Raw genomic sequence first — 20,867 nt, forward strand, 5'->3', positions numbered from 1 at the left:
CCAGCTGGTATTATCAATGTGTTTTTTTTCAGCTATCACAATCCTAAAATGCTTCTGCTGTTTATACCCCTGAAGCTTAAAAATCATCTTCTACCGAAAACAACACAAAATCCTTATGCGCCTTAATAATATACCAATTTTATAATCGAAAACCCAAATGGCCAGGATTAAAGACAAACAAACTTGAAATTGAGGGGTTTACTGATTACAATACAGACTGAATGGTAGTGTAAGGTAGCAAAGTCTCCTGCTACGAATTTAAGGGCCTGTGCCATCTAGTGGTAGTAAAAATCCTGGTTAGAGTAGGTTATAGCAACTTTGTTGCAGTTAGAGCGGTGGGTCCTTACTCACAGGTTATAAGCCATGGTTCAGATGTATCCAGCCTCTTTCTCCTTTAATTTTTATAGCAGTGGAAAATTTCAGGACCAAGTCCAGTTCTTGTGACATCGTTCCACCCACAACAGCAGCGTTCAGGTCTGTATCAAGCCTCCTCCCCTCGCCCTCATCCCAGTCTTACACAAGAGTCTCCCCCAATAGGGGCCCCAGAGCAGAGTACCAGGCCGGTGGTAGGGGACAGGCTTAGTGGTAACCCAGGCCTAGGGCCTCAAAACTTGGTGCAGGCCTTAGAGGTCGGTGTGGGGGCCTAACTTCCTCCCGGCTGTCCCAGAAGGCTACTGCAGTGGTCGTTGGCCTATTTAGAGCTCTATCCACCGCGGTGATCCCCCAGGCTGTCGTGCCTTTGGTCTTAGCTGCGCCCTTAGGGCCTGTTACGGCCTTGGGCTTGGTGGCATTGGGGGAGGGGCAGGCACATTTGATTGCCATTACAGGCCCCAGTCTACCGCCCACTAACCCACTAGGCCACATCACGTCATTGGGTGCTTCCGGTCCTTCCAATTCGACCCCTGCATGACGTCACTTCCGGAAGTGACGCGAGCGGATCAGGAGTGCACAGAGTGGCGGCAACAGCGACGGTTGACCAAAAGGGGAGTAGCAGGGTGCTAGCTGCAGGTGAGTGGGGAGTATCTGGGCAGGGTAGCTGCGCAATGCTCTGCACACGCCTTAAGAGCGGCAAGAGCATAAATGTTAAAAAGGGGCCGTAGGGCAGCCACATTGCATAGGGGTATCGGAGGAGATAGGAGTATATCAACACATGGCCGGTAATAATGCAGAGGTAGCCACTAGGAAGGGAGCAGCAGTTGGGCACAGGGCCAGACCTTACCCGAGAGGCCGCGGGGCACCTATTAAACCCTGTGGGTCTCGGGGAGCAGTAAAGAGTCATAGCACACATTTCAGGAACGCTGGCAACACCGGCCAGGCTAGCAAGACAGGGCCCAAAAAAGTCCAAGGCATGAATGATTGGTCAAATGAACGTTGCGGCAAGAACGCTGTGCAGGATGAGAGAGATGATATAGAGGTAGAACAGGGGCCAGGCATGGTCCGCATGCTGAAATTCCTAGTGTCTGATCGTAACCAAAGCAGGGAAGCAGTAGTTGGGGGTTAGACCCATACTTCACGCTACGCTGAGCATCATGCCTTCCACCCTGCACAAAACTAGGAGAAACACAGGGTGGGAGTGGCCAGAAAACGCGATTAGCGCTAGGAAAGTGGTGGTGCAGGGGGACCCATATTCCTGCAAGATTCATTCCTTGCATGCATTCCCCACAAACATCAAGTCAGGTGCTTCATCCTTTTTACAGATGCGGCCGGGACATCAGGTTATAGGGCATATCTGGATGGGAAATGGAGTGCAGAAACATGGCTGCTACCATGGGGGTGCATGCAGGGTTGACCAAAAACCTGACGATACTTGAACTGTTCCACATAGTCGTAGCTATGGAACTGTGGGGCCCAGGGCTTCGGGACCGCCACATAGTGTTTGGGAGCGACAATGCCAGTGTTGTCTTCTCCATCAAATTGTCGTCTGCCTCTTACCCAGTAGTGGTTAGGTACCTCAGGCATCTTGTACTGTGGTGTTTGCAATTTAACGTACAATTCCAGGTCAGGCACGGTCTTCAATTCAGCAACTAGTCTGCATTGCCCGAGAGGTTCCAGCATCTGAGGGTAACCAGGGAGTGTTTCTAGAATGGCTGGCTAGGCGGAAAGAGCAAAGGACTAGGAAAGGGAGCGATATCAAGCAAGCTAGCAGCAATATCCTTTTTTTAGTTGGGCAGATTGGTTGGGGTAAGCTAGAACATAAAGCTCCTGATGCCTGTGAACCAGTCACTTTGTGGAGACTAGGGCAGCTATTAGAGGCTGCTAAGTTGGTATGCGATGGGGATTACGAACAAGCATTGTTCATTTGCATTTCGCCTTTTGCGGTGCGCTTCGGCAAGGAGATCTGGTGGCACCGTCAAAGGGGGGAAAGGAATACAAGCTGATCATGTCAGATGGTCTGAGAACAGCGATCTGCTCTTTATCCCTAGGTCTAAGATGGACCAGGAATCAAAGGGTGTATGGTTGTCCTTTCCCGTGTCAGTTTCGGGTATATGCCACATAGCCCAAACTTTTATGGCCATGCGCATGCATACGGGTCACCAGTTCTTAGTGCACGAAAATGGTTCAAACTTGCGGTCCATTTCTGTGTTTTGTATTTACATAGGGGAGGTTACAAAAGCCTGTCACCCTGGGAGGTTCCCAGTTAGTTTGTTTGATAGTATGCATTTTGTGGGTGCTGGTTTAAGGTCCCAGGAAGGAGGAGACCTAGACGTGATCCTGGGCTTGATCCTTTGGTGCCAAATTTAACTGACTTCCCCCAGTTTTGCTTTTAAACATTACTGAGTATCTGCTGGCGAGTGCCAGGTTTTCTGTGTGCTGTATATATATATATATATATATATATATATATATATATATATATATATATATATATATATATATATATATATATATATATATGTGTATATATATATATGTATATGTGTGTGTGTACATATGTATTTATATGTGTATATACATATTTACAGACATTGCATTGGAGCCCTTGGCAGTCATGTAGCTGAAAGCAGGTAAACACATATTTATGCAATATTCATATTTAATAGTGTTTAACTATCTTAAGATAAATTAATATTCCTACATATAACTGTATATACAGTATATATGTGTGTATGTATATATATATATATATATATATATATATTCCTAATCATTTAAATATATAGGTATAGATATATATTTTAACAAAATACCATTATATATAAAAAGGTGTGTCATTGTTAACCTAATTTGCATATCTTACCCAGAATCCTTTGCTGCATTGGAAACAATGTAATTCAGAGGTTTTCTGTGGGGAAAAAACAAGCCTTCTGGCCTGTCTAGATTTGTTAATGAACTACACAATGAGTTATTTTCTCTATATTTTGTGCGTAGTGGAGGATTTTAAACTCACCTTCCCCTAATTTTAAATGTTGTTGTATTTTGCCCCGAAATCAACTTCACCCAGCAGTGATTCAAACCTTCCCCCAGCTGATGAGTGGCAAAAACCATGAAACAGTCTGTCCTGGGATGGTTATGAATCCCTGCACTAACCCTAGCTAAGCTTATAAGCTGTGTGAACAGCGATGCTTTGGCATAAAGGGTATCTGCTGAAAAGCAGGCTTGAAGTAAAAAGGTGTGTCATTGTGAACCTAATTTGTATATTTTACCCAGAATCCTTTGCTGCATTGGAAACAATCGCCTAGATTTAGAGTTCTGCGTTAGCCGTCAAAAGCAGCGTTAAGGGGTCCTAACGCTGCTTTTGGCCGGCCGCTGGTATTTAGAGTCAGGCAGGAAAGGGTCTAACGCTCACTTTCAAGCCGCGACTTTTCCATACCGCAGATCCCCTTACGCCAATTGCATATCCTATCTTTTCAATGGGATCTGCCTAACGCCAGTATTTAGAGTCTTGGCTGAAGTGAGTGGTAGACCCTCTACCGACAAGACTCCAGCCGCAGAAAAAAGTCAGTAGTTAAAAGCTTTCTGGGCTAGCGCCGGTTTATAAAGCTCTTAACTACTGTGCTACAAAGTACACTAACACCCATAAACTACCTATGTACCCCTAAACCGAGGCCCCCCCACATTGCCACCACTATAATAATTTTGTTTAACCCCTAATCTGCCGACCGCACACCCTTGCTGCCACCTACATTATCCCTATGAACCCCTAATCTTTTGCCCCTAACACTGCCGACCCCTATATTATATTTATTAACCGCTAATCTGCCCCCCCCATGTCGCCGCTACCTTACCTACACTTATTAACCCCTAATCTGCCGACCGGACCTCACCGCCACTATAATAAATGTATTAACCCCTAAACCGCCGCACTCCCGCCTTGCAAACTCTATGATAAATAGTAATAACCCTAATCTGCCCTCCCTAACATCGCCGCCACCTAATTTCAAGTATTAACCCCTAATCTGCCGACCGGACCTCGCCGCTACTCTAATAAATGTATTAACCCCTAAAGCTAAGTCTAACCCTAACCCTAACACCCCCCTAAGTTAAAAATAATTTTAATCTAACGAAATAAATTAAATCTTATTAACTAAACTATTCCTATTTAAAACTAAATACTTACCTGTAAAATAAACCCTAATATAGCTACAATATAATGAATAATTATATTGTAGCTATTTTAGGATTTATATTTATTTTACAGGCAACTTTGTATTTATTTTAACTAGGTACAATAGCTATTAAATAGTTATTTACTATTTAATAGCTACCTAGTTAAAATTATTACAAAATTACCTGTAGAATAAATCCTAACCTAAGTTACAATTAAACCTAACACTACACTATCAATAAATTAATTAAATAAATTACCTACAATTACCTACAATTAAATAAGTAAACTTAATTACAAAAAAAAACAACCCACTAAATTACAAAAAATAAAAAAGATTACAAGAATTTTAAGCTAATTACCTCTACTCTAAGCCCCCTAATAAAATAACAAAGCCCCCCAAAATAAAAAAATATCCCTACCCTAATCTAAATTACAAAAGTTAACAGCTCTATTACCAGCCCTTAAAAGGGCTTTTTGCGGGGCATGCCCCAAAGTAATCAGCTCTTTTGCCTGTAAAAAAACCCCACAATACCACCCCCCAACATTACAGACATCTTCATCCAAGCGGCATCTTCTATCTTCATCCATCCGACGAGGAGCGGCTCCATCTTCAAGACCTCCAGCGCGGAACATCCTTCTTCACCGACGACTACCTGACGAATGAAGGTTCCTTTAAGTGACGTCATCCAAGATGGCGTCCCTCGAATTCCGATTGGCTGATAGGATTCTATCAGCCAATCAGAATTAAGGTAGGAAAAATCTGATTGGCTGATTGAATCAGCCAATCAGATTGAGCTTGCATTCTATTGGCTGATCGGAACAGCCAATAGAATGTGAGCTAAATCTGATTGGCTGATTGGATCAGCCAATCGGATTGAACTTGAATCTGATTGGCTGATTCAATCAGCCAATCAGATTTTTCCTACCTTAATTGCCAATCGGAATTCGAGGGACGCCATCTTGGATGATGTCACTTAAAGGAACCTTCATTCGTCGGGTAGTCGTCGGGGAAGGAGGATGTTCCGTGCCAGAGGTCTTAAAGATGGAGCCGCTCCTCGTCGGATGGATGAAAATAGAAGATGCCGCTTGGATGAAGATGTCTGCCGGTCCGGATGTCCTCTTCTGCCCGGATAGGATGAAGACTTCTCTCGGTCTGGATGTCCTCTTCTGCCCCATCGGATGTAGACTTTGGCCTGCTTGGGTGAAGACGACTCAAGGTAGTGAGATCTTCAGGGGGTAGTGTTAGGTTTATTTAAGGGGGTTTGGGTTAGAGTAGGGGTATGTGGGTGGTGGGTTGTAATGTTGGAGGGTGGTATTGTGTTTTGTTTTTTTTTACAGGCAAAAGAGCTGATTACTTTGGGGCATGCCCCGCAAAAAGCCCTTTTAAGGGCTGGTAATAGAGCTGTTAACTTTTGTAATTTAGATTTGGGTAGAGTAATTTTTTTTATTTTGGGGGGCTTTGTTATTTTATTAGGGGGCTTAGAGTAGGTGTAATTAGCTTAAAATTCTTGTAATCTTTTTTTATTTTTTGCAATTTAGTGTTTTTTTTTTGTAGTTTAGTTTATTTAATTGTAGGTAATTGTAGGTAATTTATTTAATTAATTTAATTATAGTGTAGTGTTAGGTTTAATTGTAACTTAGGTTAGGATTTATTTTACAGGTAATTTTGTAAATATTTTAACTAGGTAGCTATTAAATAGTTAATAACTAATAGCTATTGTACCTAGTTAAAATAAATACAAATTGCCTGTAAAATAAATATAAATCCTAAAATAGCTACATTATAATTATTTGTTATATTGTAGCTATATTAGGGTTTATTTTACAGGTAAGTATTTAGTTTTAAATAGGAATACTTTAGTTAATAAGATTTAATTTATTTTGTTAGATTAAAATTTAGGGGGGTGTTAGGGTTAGGGTTAGACTTGGCTTTAGGGGTTAATACATTTATTAGAGTAGCGGTGAGGTCCGGTCGGCAGATTAGGGGTTAATAAGTGTAGGTAAGGTAGCGGCGACGTTGGGGGGGCAGATTAGGGGTTAATAAATATAATATAGGGGTCGGCAATGTTGGGGGCAGCAGATTAGGGGTACATAGGGATAATGTAGGTGGCGGCGGTATCCAGAGCAGCAGATTAGGGGTTAATTGTGTAATGCAGGTGTCAGGGATAGCGGGGGCGGCAGATCAGGGGTTAATAAGTGTAAGGTTAGGGGTGTTTAGACTCAGGGTTCATGTTAGGGTGTTAGGTGCAGACTTAGAAAGTGTTTCCCCATAGGAAACAATAGGGCTGCGTTGGGAGATGAACGCTGCTTTTTTTTTTCATCCCAAACTGCCCCATTGTTTCCTATGGGGGAATCGTGCACGAGCACGTTTTAGCTGCTTACCGCTACCGTAAGCAACGCTGGTATTGAGGGTTGAAGTGGCGGTACATTAAGCTCAACGCACCCTTTTTGGAGCCTAACGCAGCCCTTCAGACAACTCTAAATACCAGCGTTGTCTTAAGGGTGCGTTGGGAAAAAAAGCGGCGTTAGCTACGCAGGTCTTTACTGACAAAACTCTAAATCTAGCCGATAGTAATTCAGAGGTTTTCTAAGGGGGAAAAAACAAGCCTTCTGGCCTGTCTAGATTTGTTAATGAACTACACAATGAGTTATTTTCTCTATATTTTGTGCGTAGTGGAGGATTTTAAACTCACCTTTTACCTCCCCCTAATTTTAAATGTTGTTGTGTGTGTGTGTGTGTGTGTATATATATATATATATATATATATATATATATATATATATATATATATATATATATATATATATATATATATATATATATATATATATATATACACACAGTATATATACACACAGTATATATACACACAGTGTATATATATATATATATATATATATATATATATATATATATACACACAGTATATATACATATATATATATATATATATATATATATATATATATACACATACTGTATATATACAGTATATGTGTGTGTGTGTGTTTATAAATAAATAGAACATATCCTGCTATGTGAAGAACACTGGAATGTGAAATATTCATATTTTCATGTTGGATTAGCACATCTATCCCCAAGAGTATGAAGCAAATTAGATAATAGAACTAAATTAGAAAGTTGCTTAAATTGTATGCTCTATCTGATTCACAAAAGAAAAAAAATTGGGTTTCATGTCCCTTTAAGTACTGGTTATAGGAAAGCTATTTAAACATGAAGCTGCCAAAGAAATTACACTTAAAGGGACAGTCTACCATAGAATTGTTATTGTATTAAAAGATACATAATCCCTTTATTACCCATTCCCCAGTTTTGCATAACCAACGCAGTTATATTAATACACTTTTTACCTCTGTGATTACCTTGTATCTAGGAACCTTCTTCCAGCCCCCTGATCACATGACTGTGACTGTTTATTATCTATTGTCTTAAATTTAGCATTGTTTGTGCTAAATCTTAACCCTTTAAGGACGCAGCTTTCAGTTTGCTCAATTGTTTTATGACGGAAAAATTCCGTCATATGTCCTTAAGAGGTTAAATAACCCCCTGTGCCTGAACACAGTGTTATCTATATGGCCCACGTGTACTTTCTGTCTCTTTGTGTTGAAAAGAGATTTAAAAAGCATGTGATAAGAGGCAGCCCTCAAAGGCTTAGAAATTAGCATATAAGACTACCTATGTTTAGTTTAAACTAAGAATACCAAGAGAAAAAAGCAAATTTGATGATAAAAGTAAATAGGAAAGTTGATTAAAATTAAAAGTCCTATCTGAATAATGAAAGTTTAATTTATACTTGACTGTCCCTTTAAAGTAGGGGGTTAAAGATATAGGTATTAAAAAGTCTCCAAGTCCTGACTTTTGTGTAAACATGCAGAGATAAGAGGAGGAGGCAACTGTGCATAGAAATAAAGATAAGATAAGGATGTCTGCTCTTCCTAAAATCTCAGCCCATTAAAATTAATTGTGGTTTAAATTACCAAAAAAAAACCCTGCTATTTCACATTGAAAAAACAATCCTAAAGGAGGAATGCCCTATACACTTTATACTCACCACTGGAAACTCAATAAAGGGAAATTGGAACCTATGTGAAGTTGGCACCCAATGTTTGTAAAAACTGAACTAAAATATACAGTTTGTGCCGAATTGTGCCGCAAAAATGAACGTTTGTGCTGGTTTGGTTTAGGAGATATTGCGCATTATATTTTTATGAAACCCTGCCCACTTTGCACCCCATGTTATGCAATTTTAAAAACAAATATACAATTTGTTTGTGCTGCATTTGTGCTGATTTGTACTGCAAAAACGAACGTTTGTGCCGGTTTGGTTTCGGAGATATAGCGCATTATTTTTTATGAAACCCCGCCCACTTTGCACCCCATGTTATTCAATTTAAAAAAAATATATACCATTCGTTTGTGCTGATTTGTGCCATAAAAAACGAACCTTTGTGCCGGTTTGGTTTAGGAGATATTGCGCATTATTTTTAATAAAACTCCGCCCACTTTGCACCCCATGTTATGCAATTTAAAAAAAATATATACCATTCGTTTGTGCTGCGTTTGTGCTGATTTGTGCCATAAAAAACAAACCTTTGTGCCGGTTTGGTTTAGGAGATATTGCGCATTATTTTTTAATGAAACCCCGCCCACTTTGCACCCCATGTTATGCAATTTTAAAAACAAATATACCATTTGTTTGTGCTGCGTTTGTGCTGATTTGTGCCATAAAAAACGAACCTTTGTGCTGGTTTGGTTTAGGAGATATTGTGCATTATTTTTTAATGAAACCCGCCCACTTTGCACCCCATGTTATGCAATTTTAAAAACAAATATACCATTTGTTTGTGCTGTGTTTGTGCTGATTTGTGCTGCAAAAATAAAGTTTGTGCTGGTTTGGTTTCAGAGATATAGCGCATTATATTTGCTAAAAACCCGCCCACTTTGCACCCCATGTTATGCAATTTTAAAAACAAATATACCATTTGTTTGTGCTGCGTTTGTGCTGATTTGTGCTGTAAAAACGAAGGTTTGTGCCAGTTTGGTTTCAGAGATATAGCGCATTATATTTGCTAAAAACCCGCCCACTTTGCACCCCATGTTATGCAATTTTAAAAACAAATATACCATTTGTTTGTGCTGCGTTTGTGCTGATTTGTGCTGTAAAAACGAAGGTTTGTGCCAGTTTGGTTTCGGAGATATAGCGCATTATATTTGCTGAAACTCCGCCCACTTTGCACCCTATGTTATGCAATTTTAAAAACAAATATACCATTTGTTTGTGCTGAGTTTGTGCTGATTTGTGTTGCAAAAACAAACGTTTGTGGTGGTTTGGTTTCAGAGATATAGCGCATTATATTTGCTAAAACCTTGCCCACTTTGCACCCCATGTTATGCAATTTTAAAAACAAACATACCATTTTGTTTGTGCTGTGTTTGTGCTGCAAAAACGAACGTTTGTTCCGGTTTGATTTCGGAGATATTACCCATTATATTTGCTGAAACTCCGCCCACTTTGCACCCCATGTTATGCAATTTTAAAAACAAATATAGCATTTGTTTGTGCTGTGTTTGCGCTGATTTGTGCTGCAAAAACATTTGTGCCGGTTCGGTTTCTGAGATAATGGACATTCTAGATTTTTAGATTATGTAAACTCAAGCACCGCCCCCTTTTAACCAATGTTATTAAATTAAAAAAACTAAAATTTGTTTGTGCTGATTTGTGCCACAAAAAGAAACGTTTGTATCGATTTGGTTTCGAAGATACTGCATATTATATGTTATCAATCCTCACTGACTTTACACTTTATGTTATTAAATGTTACATACAACTATATTCATTTGTTCCCTGTTTGTGCCGAATTGGTGGATATTGCACATAATATTTTAGTTAATCTGTTTAGTTTTGCCTACTGAGATATTACACATGTTTTTTTTTCATTATTCAGATAGAGAATACAATTTTAAGCAACATTCCAATTTAATTCTAATATCTAATTTGCTTCATTATTTAGATATCCTTTGTTAAAGAAATAGCAAAGCACATGAGTCAAACACACGAGGCATCTATGTGCAGCCATCAATCAGCAGCTGCTACGACTATTTAGATATGCTTTTCTACAAATGATCTCAAGAGAATGAAGGAAATTCTATAATAGAAAGTAAATTGGAAAGTTATTTTAAAATGACATGCTCTTTCTAAATCATGAAACAATGTTCCTTTAAAGTATAGACACTTTCAGTATAGTAACATTACGTATGTATAATTATACTACTAATTATGAATGAAAACAAACTAAAACAAACATTGAAAATTTAACAAAAAGAACACTTTGGACGAAACAATTTTTTTTCTTGTGAACATCTCTACTGGGTTTTTTTTCTGCAGTCTTGCAGTAAACTTGCATACTGGCTAAGTTGGAAATGTTTGGAATGCATTATCAATTAGGGAAGCCAATAAAGATTTGTTTCTGGTGCAGACAAGGCTGGCCACAGTCATTATGTTGGCAAACTCTGAATTTTTGTGCAGCTGTTATTTAATCATTTCTGCAGAAGCCAGTTAGGGACAGATATGTAGCTTCTAATGCCTTTCATGTTTTCTATCAGTATTATTACTAAACATAATTAAATCTTTATACATGCAAAGTGTTTACTGCAGTTTATTTTATTTTTTAGTTAAAGTAACATAATTAATTTCTAATGCAAAGAAAACTGATTACATTGAAGCCATTGTAGATGAATAACGTGTAATTATATAAAAATATATAGTAGCTTCTTAAACCAGACAGTGAATCAGCCCTACAAATGTTCAGGGATGGGCTGGTTCCAAAGATCAGTGGACCTAAGTGAACCGTAAAAACATTTAAAGGGGCACTAGAGACAGGTAGAAGAGTGTGTTCCTGGCACCCTTTAACAGAAGCAATAATAGAATTATGTGGACCAAGGGTGGCAGTTGGAGGAATTCAATAAAAGGACCCACAGGAGACTAAAATACATTTTGTAAAAGAAAAACGCAAAATACATTTGCAACCTGATTTCTTTCATCTCCTACAGGTGTGTCTCACCAAAGCAGCCCATACCTATATAGAGGCAAGCTGCTGACCAGTTAGAATCAGAATCTGAACCTTGGAATCTGCTTAGGCAATAGATTCCATCAAGCTTGTGATAAAATTACCAGAAGTACAGAAAAGCAGTGGCAGTCAAGACAAGTGACGTGAAGACTTAAAGGGACATAGAACTCAACATTTTTCTTTCATGATTCAGATAGAGAATACAATTTTAAAACTTTGAAATCTACTTCTTTTATCAAATTTGCTTCATTCTCTTGTTATTCTTTGTTGAAGAGATATCTAGATCGGTAGCGTGCACACGTCTGGAGCACTACATGACAGGAAATAGTGCTGCCATCTAGTGTTCTTGCTAATAAATAACATTGTTGCAAAACTGTTGTCATATGGTGCTAAAGACACGTGCACACTCCGGAACTTACCTTCCTGTTTTCAACAAACGATAACAAGAAAACAAAGAACATTTGATAAGAGAAGTAAATTAGAAAGTTGTTTAAAATTGTATGCTCTATCTGAATCATGAAAGAAAAAAATGTTTATTTTTGTCCCTTTCACATGATTATCAGAAGCACATAGTTAACATAATATGCAAATAAGTATGGGCTAACTGCGGTCATTCGGGCCAAAAATGTGCCTTAAAAGCACAACTCATTTTATTATTTTTCGTTTGCGCCCACAATAAAAAAAAACTGCTTTTTTTTCTTGCATAACTGTTTGTTCTAAAATAAAACGTGACTTCTAAAAGATTTCTTAACAAACCACTTCACTTTTGAAACTACAACAATGACTTTCAAATGAAATAGCTGTACAGAGGTTGCAGATATTCTGATTGGTTATAAATTCTTAATTAAATGGACATTATACATTAGAATTTTCTTTGCATTAATATTTTGTAGATGATCCATTTATATAGCCTATACAGCTTTTTTATGCATAGTTTTGCTTAATTTTAAATAACATTGCGCTGATTTTCAGACTCCTAACCAAGCCCCAAAGTCTTAGGAGAATACTGATGTATACCTTCTCCAGCTTGCTCCTGTTTGTGTAAAGAGTCTTTTCATGTTCAGAAGAAGGGGGAGTGTCTGCTTTTTTTGCTGTTGCTATAAAACCACTTGCAGTGGGTGTTCCAGCTAACCTTTTCAATAGTGCTAAACTGGGAGCTTCTAAGTAAGTTTTTAAACTGTATCTGTGCATATTATTCTTTATAGTAGTGTCTATTACATGCAGTTAAATGAAAATTGGTGTATACTGTCCATTCAATTTTAAGATGCACTTCTCACTTTCTGACATAATGCTCTGTCTTACAGAGGCAATTAAAGATAACATGCAGAATTTCCTTCCATGTAAATGCATAACATCTTATTAGCAAAACAGCTTGCACGCATTTGGAAGTCTGGGTTTTCATCGATTACAAGAAAAATAATTAAGTAAACAAGCATAACACAGATGTGAGAATGTTTGTTTTCTGACTATTTCTACAAATAATAAACAGACGTAGCAATGACAAAATATGCATTTGAAAGTCAAGTAGCCTTGCATGTCTTTGAAGAATACATTAGTAATGAGTATAGAGCAAACTGTTAAAGTGCTTGAAGCAAAAAAAAAAGGTTCCAGGATGTAAAAAGAGGGATATTGTTTAAGGGTCACTTAAGATGATCTTTTGACTACACAAACTAGCTGAAAATGGTAGCGTTGTCAATTAAGAGAATCTCATTATTTAGTTCAATGAACACTTGAAGAATATATTTTTGGTGGGTTGAAAGCAGGTTAGCTCTTCCGTGAAGAGCAGAAATATTTGCCCACTAAATGGCATTATCACTAAATGCCAAATGGATCATAAAGCATTTAAATAAAAGTCAATTACAACTACTAAAATCATGGCTAATCTATTTTAGAAATGCCAAACAAAAGTTCCTCTTCCTGCCTTTATATTCACTTATATTGCAATAATAATACATTCTATTGCATTCTTTTTTTCCTCTTGTAATGAAGCACTGCATTGTAAAAACAATATCCGGTATTCGTTTAAAACTAAACAAATACAGAATTTTAGTTAAACATTTACATTTGATTTCATTAAAATAAATGTAAATGTTTCAAAGCTACAAGTGAAAAGTTCACCTGTTGCTAGAATACTTACTTTAACGCGGATGCAAGTCCCAACGTTTAACGCTCTCCATTCCCGAGCGAGCTAAGCCTCCTGTTAGCGTTTCCAGGGTTGTGGCACACTCTCCAGAGCACATTAAAGGTAAGTATTAACCCTTTAATAACAATTAAAGGAATCTAATAAATACTATTGATTTTTTTCAGTATTTTTTTTCTTTCATTTTCTTTGTGCATAACCGAAAATCCGATTTTTGTCACAAATATGTATTTATGACAAAATTAATCTACAAACCTAGTATGGATATATATATATATATATATATATATATATATATATACACACATATATTTTTTTAAAAAATCTAAGGCCTAGATTTGGAGTTTGGCGTTAGCCGTGAAAACCAGCGTTAGGCTCCTAACGCTGGTTTTGGCCGCCCGCTGGTATTTGGAGTCAGTGATTAAAGGGTCTAACGCTCACTTTTCAGCCGCGACTTTTCCATACCGCAGATCCCCTTACGTCAATTGCGTATCCTATCTTTTCAATGGGATCTTCCTAACGCCGGTATTTAGAGTCGTTTCTGAAGTGAGCGTTAGAGCTCTAACGACAAAACTCCAGCCGCAGGAAAATAGCAGTAGTTAAGAGCTTTCTGGGCTAACGCCGGTTCATAAAGCTCTTAACTACTGTACCCTAAAGTACACTAACACCCATAAACTACCTATGTACCCCTAAACCGAGCTCCCCCCACATCGCCGCCACTCGATTAAAATTTTTTAACCCCTAATCTGCCGACCGCCACCTACGTTATACTTATGTACCCCTAATCTGCTGCCCCTAACCCCACCGAGCCCTGTATTACATTTATTAACCCCTAACCTGTCCCCCACAACGTCGCCGCCAGCTACTTACAATAATTAACCCCTAATCTGCCGACCGCAAAGCGCCGCCACCTACGTTATACTTATGTACCCCTAATCTGCTGCCCCTAACACCGCCGACCCCTATATTATATTTATTAACCCCTAATCTGCCCCCCTCAACGTCGCCGACACCTGCCTACACTTATTAACCCCTAATCTGCCGAGCGGACCTGAGCGCTACTATAATAAATGTATTAACCCCTAAAGCTAAGTCTAACCCTAACACTAACACCCCCCTAAGTTAAATATAATTTAAATCTAACTAAATAAATTAACTCTTATTAAATAAATTATTCCTATTTAAAGCTAAATATTTACCTGTAAAATACATCCTAATATAGCTACAATATAAATTATAATTATATTATAGCTATTTTAGGATTTATATTTATTTTACAGGCAACTTGGTAATTATTTTAACCAGGTACAATAGCTATTTAATAGTTACCTAGTTAAAATAATAGCAAATTTACCTGTAAAATAAATCCTAACCTAAGATATAATTAAACCTAACACTACCCTATCAATAAATTAATTAAATAAACTACCTACAATTACCTACAATTAACCTAACACTACACAATCAATAAATTAATTAAACACAATTCCTACAAATAAATAAAATTACATAAACTATCTAAAGTACAAAAAATAAAAAAGAACTAAGTTACAAAAAATAAAAAAATATTTACAAACATAAGAAAAATATTACAACAATTTTAAACTAATTACACCTACTCTAAGCCCCCTAATAAAATAACAAAGCCCCCCAAAATAAAAAATTCCCTACCCTATTCTAAATTAAAAAAGGTAAAAGCTCTTTTACCTTACCAGCCCTGAACAGGGCCCTTTGCGGGGCATGCCCCAAGAATTTCAGCTCTTTTGCCTGTAAAAAAAAACATACAATACCCAAGCCCCCCAACATTACAACCCACCACCCACATACCCCTAATCTAACCCAAACCCCCCTTAAATAAACCTAACACTAAGCCCCTGAAGATCTTCCTACCTTGTCTTCACCATCCAGGTTCACCGATCCGTCCTGAAGAGCTCCTCCGATGTCCTGATCCAAGCCCAAGCGGGGGGCTGAAGAGGTCCATGATCCGGTCAAAGTCTTCATCCAAGCGGGGCAGAAGAGGATCTTCCATCCGATTGAAGTCTTCATCCAAGCAGCATCCATCCGGAGCGAAGCGGCAGGATCCTGAAGACCTCCAGCGCGGAACATCCACCCGGCCCGACGACTGAACGACGAATGACTGTTCCTTTAAGGGACGTCATCCAAGATGGCGTCCCTCGAATTCCGATTGGCTGATAGGATTCTATCAGCCAATCGGAATTAAGGTAGGAATTTTCTGATTGGCTGATGGAATCAGCCAATCAGAATCAAGTTCAATCCGATTGGCTGATCCAATCAGCCTATCAGATTGAGCTCGCATTCTATTGGCTGATCGGAACAGCCAATAGAATGCAAGCTCAATCTGATTGGATCAGCCAATCGGATTGAACTTGATTCTGATTGGCTGATTCCATCAGCCAATCAGAAAATTCCTACCTTAATTCCGATTGGCTGATAGAATCCTATCAGCCAATCGGAATTCGAGGGACGCCATCTTGGATGACGTCCCTTAAAGGAACAGTAATTCGTCGTTCAGTCGTCAGGCCGGATGGATGTTCCGCGCTGGAGGTCTTCAGGATCCTGCCGCTTCGCTCCGGATGGATGCTGCTTGGATGAAGACTTCAATCGGATGGAAGATCCTCTTCTGCCCCGCTTGGATGAAGACTTTGACCGGATCATGGACCTCTTCAGCCCCCCGCTTGGGCTTGGATCAGGACATCGGAGGAGCTCTTCAGGACGGATCGGTGAACCTGGATGGTGAAGACAAGGTAGGAAGATCTTCAGGGGCTTAGTGTTAGGTTTATTTAAGGGGGGTTTGGGTTAGATTAGGGGTATGTGGGTGGTGGGTTGTAATGTTGGGGGGCTTGGGTATTGTATGTTTTTTTTTTACAGGCAAAAGAGCTGAAATTCTTGGGGCATGCCCCGCAAAGGGCCCTGTTCAGGGCTGGTAAGGTAAAAGAGCTTTTACCTTTCTTAATTTAGAATAGGGTAGGGAATTTTTTATTTTGGGGGGCTTTGTTATTTTATTAGGGGGCTTAGAGTAGGTGTAATTAGTTTAAAATTGTTGTAATATTTTTCTTATGTTTGTAAATATTTTTTTATTTTTTGTAACTTAGTTCTTTTTTATTTTTTGTACTTTAGCTAGTTTATTTAATTGTATTTATTTGTAGGAATTGTGTTTAATTAATTTATTGATAGTGTAGTGTTAGGTTAATTGTAGGTAATTGTAGGTAGTTTATTTAATTAATTTATTGATAGGGTAGTGTTAGGTTTAATTATATCTTAGGTTAGGATTTATTTTACAGGTAAATTTGCTATTATTTTAACTAGGTAACTATTAAATAGCTATTGTACCTGGTTAAAATAATTACCAAGTTGCCTGTAAAATAAATATAAATCCTAAAATAGCTATAATATAATTATAATTTATATTGTAGCTATATTAGGATGTATTTTACAGGTAAGTATTTAGCTTTAAATAGGAATAATTTATTTAATAAGAGTTAATTTATTTCGTTAGATTTAAATTATATTTAACTTAGGGGGGTGTTAGTGTTAGGGTTAGACTTAGCTTTAGGGGTTAATCCATTTATTATAGTAGCGGTGAGCTCCGGTCGGCAGATTAGGGGTTAATAATTGAAGTTAGGTGTCGGCGATGTTAGGGAGGGCAGATTAGGGGTTAATACTATTTATGATAGGGTTAGTGAGGCGGATTAGGGGTTAATAACTTTATTATAGTAGCGCTCAGGTCCGCTCGGCAGATTAGGGGTTAATAAGTGTAGGCAGGTGTCGGCGACGTTGTGGGGGGCAGATTAGGGGTTAATAAATATAATATAGGGGTCGGCGGTGTTAGGGGCAGCAGATTAGGGGTACATAGGGATAACGTAGGTTGCGGCGGTTTACGGAGCGGCAGATTAGGGGTTAAAAAAAATATGCAGGGGTCAGCGATAGCGGGAGCGGCAGATTAGGGGTTAATAAGTGTAAGGTTAGGGGTGTTTAGACTCGGGGTACATGTTAGGGTGTTAGGTGCAGACGTAGGAAGTGTTTCCCCATAGGAAACAATGGGGCTGCGTTAGGAGCTGAACGCTGCTTTTTTGCAGGTGTTAGGTTTTTTTTCAGCTCAAACTGCCCCATTGTTTCCTATGGGGATATCGTGCACGAGCACGTTTTTGAGGCTGGCCGCGTCCGTAAGCAACTCTGGTATCGAGAGTTGCATTTGCGGTAAAAATGCTCTACGCTCCTTTTTTGGAGCCTAACGCAGCATTTGTTTGAACTCTCGATACCAGAGTTAAATTTATGGTGCGGCCAGAAAAAAGCCTGCGGAGCGTTAACAGCCCTTCTACCGCAAAACTCCAAATCTAGGCCTAAGTGAAGAACATAGGAATTTCAAGTATTTATATTTAAAACATTTTAAAACATATTAAAATTAAATGTTGCATATTTCAATGATGTTAGTACAGATTTAGATGAAGGCAATTAGATAGGTAAGTGGAATTAATTTGTTACTGAGTTGGGTGGTAGGCTTCCTTGAACAAAATTGCATTTTGGGAGCATTTAAAGGATTGCCTTTTGTGAAAAGAAATTTCTGCCAGGTACCTTCCACTGCGGTGTCCCAATAGATACAATTTTTTTAAATGCATCAGACTCCACCAGCTTGTATGGTAAAAGCTGGCGGGCTAAGAGTTCAGACAAGCCAGCTGTCAGACGCCGGGCAAGTCCTGTAGTCTAGCATGGGAGGGGGTGATGGTAGAAGATGCAAGGAGCAGGTCATTGTTGGATCTTGGTGGGTGGGCTGAAGTATATTTGTTGATTAGTGAGGACAGGTAGTGGGGGAATCGTTGGTAAGGGTTTTGCAGGTCAGGGTGAGAATTTTGAATTTAATTCTTCTACAAATGAGGAGCCAGTAAGGGGACAGAGAGTGGCAGCAGATACAGAGCACCGGGAAAGGTGGATTAGTCTGGCAGAGGCATTGGATTGTAGGTGGAGAGGCAGGAGATAGGAAGACCAGTTAGTAGGTTATTACAGTAGTAATTTTGAGAAATAACCAGGGAGTGAATTAGTTGCTTAATGGCATCAGCGCTCAGAAACAGATACATTTTGGATATATTGCGTATGTGGTTGCGGCAGGATAAAGAGAGCAATTGGATGTGGGGTATGAAGGACAGATTGTAGTCAAGTGTAACTCTGAGGCAGGTGATGGGGAAATAGTGGTGAGGCCAACAGTGATAGAGAAGTCAGAAATTTGAGTAAAAGGGGGGGGGGATTAGAAGGAGCTCAGTCTTGGACATGTTAATCTTTAGGTGGTGAGAGGTCATCCAGGAAGACATTTCAGATAAGCAGTTACTGACATGAGAAAGGACAAAAGGATGGAGAGGTTGATCTGTGTGTTATCAATATAAAGGTTATATTTGATGCCATAGCTGTTGATAAGTTTACCCAATGAAATATAAACAGCAAAGAATAGAGGACCCAGGAGGACAGAGCCTTGAAGTACTCCAACAAAAAGAGGCATTGAAGAGGTGGGGTCACCAGCAAATGAGGCAGAAATAGACCTAGAGTGTGGAAGTGTGGCGATTGCTGCAGGGCAAGGTTAGGGGAGATGCCACCAGCAGCAAGCAGCAGTAGGGGTGTAAGTGAGAGAAGTTGAGAGTGAGACTTGTAGGAGCAGGTATGATTGGACACAGAAGAGTTTGATGGGGAAGAATTTCTAAATATTTATGTGCACATGTATATATGTATATATGTGTGCCCATAAATATTTACACATAAATACACATGTATACACATATATACCTATATATGGGAGAGAGGGGGGAGAGAGGGGGGAGAGAGGAGAGAGATTCCAAAGCAAGAATCAACGGTATCGTAAGCAAATATTGTATATGCTGGAGGAGGAAATATAGGCCACTTCTACTGTGAGTGATTGGCTATAATAACCGTCTGTGCATGCATCGTTCATGATGACCAGCCTGATTGTATATGGAAAAATACATGCAACATTAACTCTGCAGCTTTTGGAAAACTCTCCATACTAAGTGCCTACTGCATACATCCTTCTTAGCAGCTTTGGCATTTCACCAACTTATGCTACTTTGCAAACTGTGCTTTGTCTGCCTGTGCTATTTGGCAATACATATGAGAGCATTATTCATGCTTACGAACTGCTTGACTTGAACCTCAGATGTATGTGCGTGCACATTAAGCTTTGAATATGTCATTACTCCTCTGTTGACACTGTGTGTACTTATTATATGTAGCATGCTATACTTAATGCTCTTATGACAGCTTAGATCCCGGTGCTTTTGCTGCCCAGGTTCAGAGACGTGCAGTGACATCAAAGGCTGGTGAGGCAGTGGCTAGGATACACCTTCATTCTTTAGATATCCTTTGTTGAAGAAATAGCAATGCACATGGGTGAGCCAATCACATGAGGTATCTATGTGTAGCCACCAATCAGCAGCTACTGAGCATATTTAGATATGATTTTCAACAAAGGATATCAAAAGAATGAAGAAAATTAGATATTAGATGTAAATTGGAAAGTTATTTAAAATTGCATGCTCTTTCTAAATCATGAAAGAAAAAATATGGGTTTCATGTCCCTTTAAATTGTGTCTTGGAAAACTGGTCAACTTAGTAAACATCTGATTTTAGTCTAAAGGATTGTAACAGAAACTCTTGCCAGATAACAAAATGCTTGCTCTGATTATGAGATCTAGAAATCCATGCCCATTAAAATATGTTTAAAACATACTTTTTACTTTAATGCTGAAAATTATGCTTATAGATTCTTTGATTATTCAGTAAATATAAAAATGTCTTGATCCAGTGGCGGCTGGTGAAATTTAAAGATGGTGGGGCGCTTGACCCCACCCCTTTAAATAAAGCCACACCATCAGATGGCACTACCAATTAATTAATTAAATAAATAAAAGGTAGACAGAAACACAGAAAAGCACTCGGGGGAGAGAGAGATGGGGGGGGGGAGAGACACAGAGGGTTAGAGAGAAAGAGAGAGACACAATCACACACAGAGGGTTAGAGAGAGAGAAAGAGAGAGAGACACAATCACACACAGAGGGTTAAAGAGAG

Source organism: Bombina bombina, chromosome 1 (genome assembly GCF_027579735.1).
Source record: "Bombina bombina isolate aBomBom1 chromosome 1, aBomBom1.pri, whole genome shotgun sequence".
NCBI lineage: Eukaryota > Metazoa > Chordata > Amphibia > Anura > Bombinatoridae > Bombina > Bombina bombina.